Below are 7,527 nucleotides of genomic sequence, written 5' to 3' on the forward strand. Positions count from 1 at the left end.
GTTACTGGCAGCTCATCTTGAGGAGAAGCCATTCTTCTTCTGTGCATCAGATCCCTCTCCCCAGGCACCATAACACTCCAATGATCTGTGCTTTGTGTATACTGAGCATTTTCACCCTCTACTAAACCAGATTCCAGTTGGACATCTCAGGTAGTGGAGGATCAAATGAACCAAGTGTTGTAGACTTTCCCTAATAGGAAAAGGTAATGCTTCATGTGGTTTGATTGTTGCTTGGCTCAGGGTGATGCAGATATAGCTGCCAGCACTCTCTGATAAGATAATCTAATGTTTAGACAGTTTTAGTAGTAAAATGCAGAGCAGTTGAATGTCATGCTCAACACTGATTTTTCTATTGTTGAATATTTTTATGTTTGGTAAGGTTTTTTTGTATTGATTTTGCTTGCAGTGACTGTGCTGATGGTGTAGGATGTAAGGTTAAGATGTAAGGTTAAAAAGGATCTTTGCAATAAATGCCTCCACTAAAATTAATGTTTTATCACTGCCAAGCTATAGTATAGTAACTAGAGTTAGTCAACTAGGGTTACTCAAGTCCTATTAGAAATAAAATCTGAAACTCTGATAAAAACATCACATAACACTGAACATCACATAAGTGTTTCCATGTGTTGGACATCACGTACAGTGTTTTCCATGCGTTGGACATCACATAACGGTGTTTCCATGCGTTGGACGTCACATAACGGTGTTTCCATGCGTTGGACGTCACATAACGGTGTTTCCATGCGTTGGACGTCACATAACGGTGTTTCCATGCGTTGGACGTCACATAACGGTGTTTCCCTGTGTTGGTTCTCCTTTGATGTTGAGAAGAGGTGTTGGCCCCTTTTAAACGTCCCCCTGCCCACACATGTATGCATCTGTTAGCTGTTGTAACAGGCTGATGACATGTGCATATGTGTGGTTTACGTGTGCAGTGGAGTTTGTCTGTATACACAAAACTACAGGCAGTTCAAGAGTCTTGGTGAATAAGTCTCTGGGAAATTGAATATTTTGTTTTTTTCATATTGGATGAAAGATTAATTACAAATTGGTGCCTGCAGTTGTAATAGCAGCAGTTTCTCTGAGCAGCACATGTTCAGCCATCTGCAGCAGATAGTTGAATCTGTGTTCTCAAGCTTTCTGGTGGAAGAGGTAATGTGATGTCACTGACCTCTTCACCTTCCGGTCATCATGATCCATGTCTCCTGCTGGTCATACATGCGCGTGCACACACACACACACACACACACACACACACACACAAACACACACACACATAAACTGACCCTAATTCTTTATGAGAAGGCTTCCTGCCCTCTGCTCTGTGATCTGACTCCAGAGAGGAGCCATACAGTGGGAAAAACTGAATGATGTGTGTGTGTGTGTGTGTGTGTGTGTGTGTGTGTGTGTGTGTGTGTGTGTGTGTGTGTGTGCGTGTGTGTGTGTGTGTGTGCGCGAGATTTGTGAGGTGTTAGTACAGCTGTCGGGATGGTCTTGGAAAATGGGCAGCTCGGAGCATTTCATCTGGAGGACCCTAGTTCCAATCTAGCCCTAGTTCCTATCTAACCCTAGTTCCTATCTAACCCTAGTTCCAATCTAACCCTAGTTGAGTTTTTAACCACTAACTTAAACATCATAACCCAGTGAATTAATTGTAGTCTTAACAGGGTTCGTACGGGTCTTTTTTATATTGGGTCCACTGAATTCCTCCTAGACCGCCAGACTGAAGCAAAATTCTGTTCATTCTCTTTCCCGTCTTCTTTCTGCTCCAGTACTTCCACCATTATTGTCCTTTGGTTACTGATGGCGTTTAAGTGTCTGTGCTGTTCAGTGCTCTTGCTTGCTGCTGAATAGGCCTCTCACGGGTAATGAATGGGCTGAGCTGTTTTTACCAGGCCTTTTCTGAGCTGTGCAGCCTACTCCTCTTTTAGTGGGGTTGAGGGTGTGGTGGTGCTCTAGTTAGTGGTAATGGACCACACATGGCTGTACTCAAGCGTCCTATCGAGCAGGGGCCCAAACCACCTCTCACCCTCCTCCCTCTCAGTGGCTGAGGAAGAAGCACAGTTGTTTCTTTGTGTTGTTCATTCACAAAGCTGGTGTGTGGGCAGTGCTGGGCAGAGCTCCTTGTCCACAGCATGGAGGGGGTCTTTGTTAAACCCCTCCCCTGTGCGTCGCGTTCTCCACCCACAATGTGACAATATGTTACCAGCAAACATCCCCAGACATGCCATGAATGTTTCCCTTTTGTTCATTAAAGTGGTGGGAAAAACAGGAATTTCATTTTGAGCCACTGACATGCAGGGTTTGGATTATCCCAGTTCAAGAATGCTTCCCAGCTGGAGACAATATCTGTAGTAGATGATTTTTAAACTTTGCTCTGGTGGTTAACCATTTCAAGAATTCTCCTATAGAACCACATTTTCTTCTAAATTCTCAAAGCCATCACTGGAAACAGTGTTTTGGAAGCAGTGTTTATGGCTGAGATGTAATCACGGGTTAAAGGATGGTCCGTCTGTGGCTCATAGCTGTCTGCTGCTCTCTGTGCGCCACCACAGAAATGCCTAATGAGGGACCAGGCAGCTAAAAGCTGGAGCTTTATTTACCGTGCCACATGGACAGAAGAGTGCTCGTTCCACTGCTGTAAACACAGTTCCCGACCCCAGAAGAACCCACGCGAGCCCTACTCTCCTTCCTTCATCTTGGCTTACATTGTACTCATAAATCCTGCTCTATGTGAAAGCCTTGTAATCGGTCATTTCTTGTTAAATGTAGATGGTGTTTGAAGTTTCTCCCACATGTTGGAGAGGATTTCTCTCCCTTGTTACGTCTGGTGATATGTCGGGTCCCTAACACTAACCCAGAGTAGTTTCTCAAACTGCTGGTTGGCAAAATGACTTTCCGTGAATCGTGTGTAAATAATCAGATGTAACCATTATGACAACCACAGATACATGTTCATGTAAACACATAGTAGAGGTCATACTGGATCAAGCTTTCCGGCCTTGTAAAACGGTTTTATTACTTGTTCACCATTATAGTTATTGCCTAACCTTCAAACTGGCAATACAGAGATGATTGCCTAATGCGGCTAATATTAATATTGTGTTAATACTGTGTTTCTACGTTTAGTGCAGGAATATGTAATTATGAATATGAAAGTGTCATGATGCTCCTGTGAGGTGGCCATGGAGCCCCATTGGCCTGAGAGGCGTGTGTGTGCGTGCATGTGTGTGCGTGTGTGTTCGTGTGTGTATGGTGGAGGATTAGGGCAGACACCAGGAGAGTTTTGGTCCTGTGTGTGCGTGTGTGCGTGCGTGCATGCGTGTGTGTAGGATGAGGGCAGACACCAGGAGATTTTTGGTCCTGTGTTTGTGTGTGCGTGCGCGTATGTGCGTGTGCATGTGTGTGTGCGTGTGTGCGTGCATGCGTGTGTGTAGGATGAGGGCAGACACCAGGAGAGTTTTGGTCCTGTGTTTGTGTGTGCGTGTGTGTGTGCGTGCGTGCGTGTGTGTGCGTGCATGCGTGTGTGTAGGATGAGGGCAGACACCAGGAGAGTTTTGGTCCTGTGTGTGCGTGTGTGTGCGTGCGTGTGTGTGCGTGCATGCGTGTGTGTAGGATGAGGGCAGACACCAGGAGAGTTTTGGTCCTGTGTTTGTGTGTGCGTGCGCGTATGTGCGTATGCGTGTGTGTGCGTGTGTGTATGTGTGTGTGTGTGTGTGTGTGTAGGATGAGGGCAGACACCAGGAGAGTTTTGGTCCTGTGGTTCCTGGGTTTCCCCTCTGTGTGGTCAGCTGCAAATATGAGCATATATGAGCACAGGAAGCCCCACATTATTGAAACCGTATGAATGTTTAAGGAAGTTTACTTAAGCGGGTGGAGTTCAAAAATTTTTCTTTCTAAATCCTGTTACTTTGGATTTTCTCAGCAGGTTCTGTAAATAAATGTTATTTGGGTGATGCATTGTTCACTGGTTTTGTGAAGTGCTGTAAGGATGTCCTAACACAGGCAAGTGTTGGTTTGTGAGGTTGGGGTGGGGGCTGTGTACTGTGTGTGAGTCTGTGTGCTGTGTGGGTCAGTTCAGCGTGTGTGTGTGTGTGTGTGTGTGTGTGTGTGTGTGTGTGTGTGTGTGCTGCACTCGGCCGGGCGTGCCTGCTCCACTGAGTGTGCGGTTACTCTGAGCTGGCAACTATAATGTCTCAAATGCACAAGTGAGCTCCTTTGCAAGACTCAAATTGACACCATGTGGAAGACAAAGCATTTAAAAACAGTAAAGTGGCTGTTTGGTTTGACTGAAGTATGTTTATGGGTTTACTCTACTGCCTCCTCTCACGCAACTGCAATACAAAGAAATGTATGCAGCTTTTAAATTAATGTCATGCCTTAGGCTGTTTGTGATGTATTTGATTTAATTATCCTTTCAGGTAATTAAAGTCTCTTAAATGTGAGTTGGGTCTGAACGAGGGGTGGGGAGGCTTGACAGACTGTTTCATCATGTCTCTGCTGCAGACATATTTTAGACTTGCAAATGGTCTCATGTTTTCAGCTTTAATAGTGGTCATTTACTCCATGTTTTTCTATTCTTCTGTGGGGTCTCTTGTAACCAGAAGTATTGTCCAGTGTCTGATTACTAGAATCACTTTCCCTAGTAGGCTGGTATTCCAAATTGGACATGGCAGCCTCTTACAAACACCTCCTTTTTTGGGGACATTAGTCTATTGTCAGTTTTTTTTTCCTGAGGTGTTTACCTTATCGAGTGTCAGTGGTATTTTTTTACCTTATCGAGTGTGTACCAGACAGGATCACGTGTTGGTGTGTGCATACCAGACAGAATCATATGTGAATTCTTTCCCAGGGCACCAAAGCAGGAAGGCCAACATATGCAATTTCAATTAGGAACCAGACTCCTATTTGAAAGCTAATTTGTGTGTGTGTGTGTGTGTTTTGTGTACATGCATGTGTGTGAGTGTGCACATGTACTAGAAAAGTAAAGTGTGTGTGAGGGTGCCTCTGAGGGTGTGAATCTGTTCATAGTGTGCAGCTATATGAAGACTCTCCCCTGATCCTTCGCACGTGGAATCACACAGTGATGTGTTCTTGTGCCCAAGCTCATTAACACTTAGGAAATGTCGCACAGTAGCAATTTCAGATGAAAGCGAGGAGGACGTGATCTTTGTCAGATGTAAAAGGGGAAGCTGATTCAGGGAGTGTGACAGTGACAGTGTTCTGTGATGGATGAGTAAGTCCAAAAAGGGGCTTTCTAATCAGAAACCAAACTGGGCTCTCATGCTCAAGATGAGTGATGTGTGAAGGACACAGTGCATTTCATTTGCTCCTGCTCAAGCGTTCAGATGCACATGCTAAGCTCTCATTTCTCATTGCTGCATCTGTTTGTGAGAGATCACGACTCTGCACTACTGCCTCTGTGGTTCTCTGTGGGTGGGGTGCAGTGAGGCTTAGATGGGCAGTAGCCCGGTCTGTTACTGGAATCCTGAATGAATGAATGAATGAATGAATGATTGAATGAATACATAAAACCCTGTGCTTTGTAAGAGTAGTCAGCTAAGCCACAACAGCAGAACATCTGTCACACGGCTTTAGAGCTGGACTGTGTGGGTGCGCACATGTGCCTTTGTATCTGTGCATGCATGTGTGTGCTCATATATGTGGTTTTGTGAGCGTGTGTGTGTGTTTGTGTGTGTTCACACAGACTTCATCTGTTTTTGTGATAGAACAGTAGTTTAAGAATGCAGGACAGCCTTATTGTGAAGCAGACAGAAAGGTTGCCAGATTGTCCCTAATCACTCTCTCAAATGCAGACACCCTGCAACTAATACAACAGCTGAGATTCCAGCACAGCAACCAAAAAAAAATGCAAAAGCAGTTCTGGAGTTAAAGTGGATAAAGTTCTGGATCTCTGGATAAAACCATAGCCAATGCAAGGGCAGGGCAGGGTTGCACCTAGTATTTGTCACACGTTCTCATTTCTGCACCACAACGTTTACGCTGCCAGGTGTCTGTATTCCACTGGTCAGTTTTCATCTGTCTGCTGTCTGTTAGCAGTAGACACTGAGTACTAAAGACTAGGGTTAAGGTTAGGGTTAAGGTTAACCCTAACACTAAAGACTAGGGTTAGGGTCAGGACAGCCTGACGATCGTTTTTGTCTTGCCACAGGAATTCACGTGTTGGAACAAAATGGGGCTAATTTGACCCACCCCAGCCAGAGGAGGCTGCAGACCGACAACTCCTCCCCCCACACCCTCCCCCACACATCACAGGGCTGAGGGGAACCTGCACATCACTGCAAGACTGGCATGCGACCACTAACCATGTAGAATTTCGATATCCATACCCGCTGGGTTCTGCTATTACAATGCATACCTGAAATAAGACACCATGAAGTCCAGTGGAAACTATGGACCTCAGGAATGAAGAAAACTGGAGCCGGTGCTCCTCAGTCACAGTGACGGAGGGGAGCAGGGGAGGTAGGGCTTGTGCACTGGCATGGGTGTTGGGTGGTGCATTGCAGGGTGGTAATGCAGTGGCGTTATCGCTCTTTGTTTACTGCCAAATGCATGCCTCTTGTCCCAGAGACATGGCAGCCTTTTTTAAAGCTGTTCTAACACTATTGTTGAACGCTGATCTTTTTTTTCCCACTGAGTAAAAGGAATGGAATAATGATCCAAAGCTTTTCTGTTTTCCCCAAGAGATGAGACAGGGTCTAATTAAAGGAGCTGATTTCTCAAGACTTGCTCCAATTTATTATGGGTTTGGAGATCCACACCGAATGTGCTGATGTCAATGTAGTTTAAATAAGAGCTTCTCTTTATTGATTCTGTCATTAGAAGGAGATTGATCCATGGCCCAATATGAAAAGCTCAGGGAAAGTGCTGATGTGTGTGACTAAACTACAAACTACAAAGTAATGTGAAACAGTGTGAGGGAAAGAAAACAAGGAAAGTTAAATGGATCACTTTAATTCCTGTGAATGATTTAACATTTTATCCCTGGGACATTTGCCTGCTGGTTACATTGGAAACTGATCTTCATACTTGCTCGTCCACTGTTGCTGTGCCTTCTGTCACCTTTCAGTGGGTTCCTTTATTATACTCAAATGAACATCCACCCATGACGATGAACATTTCACGGTGGCTTAAGCTAGCTTGTGCTGATTTTAAAGGTCCTCATCTGTGAGTGAGTGTGTGAGTGAGTGTGTGTGTGTGTGTGAGTAATGGTCTATTGGCTGGGTTCATTTCTTCTCACCCTGTCTTTTTCCAGTCCAATTATAGCCAGTTGCTGATGCTTTGATGTTTTGGCTAATCATCTGCCAGGAGAATATATTCCATCTACAGCATAAAGACTCAGTTTATTATAGAATATGGATAATTTTGGGGTTCATATTGTATTTCAGGATTGTGTATATGTGGGTTTGTATTGTTGCTCATCCAGGACTTGTTTTTCAGCAGGGTTCTCAACCCTCTTTCCCTGTTATCATGTGTTATAATGTACTTGTGATGAAACTCCTTTTT

Source organism: Electrophorus electricus, chromosome 4 (assembly GCF_013358815.1).
Source record: "Electrophorus electricus isolate fEleEle1 chromosome 4, fEleEle1.pri, whole genome shotgun sequence".
NCBI lineage: Eukaryota > Metazoa > Chordata > Actinopteri > Gymnotiformes > Gymnotidae > Electrophorus > Electrophorus electricus.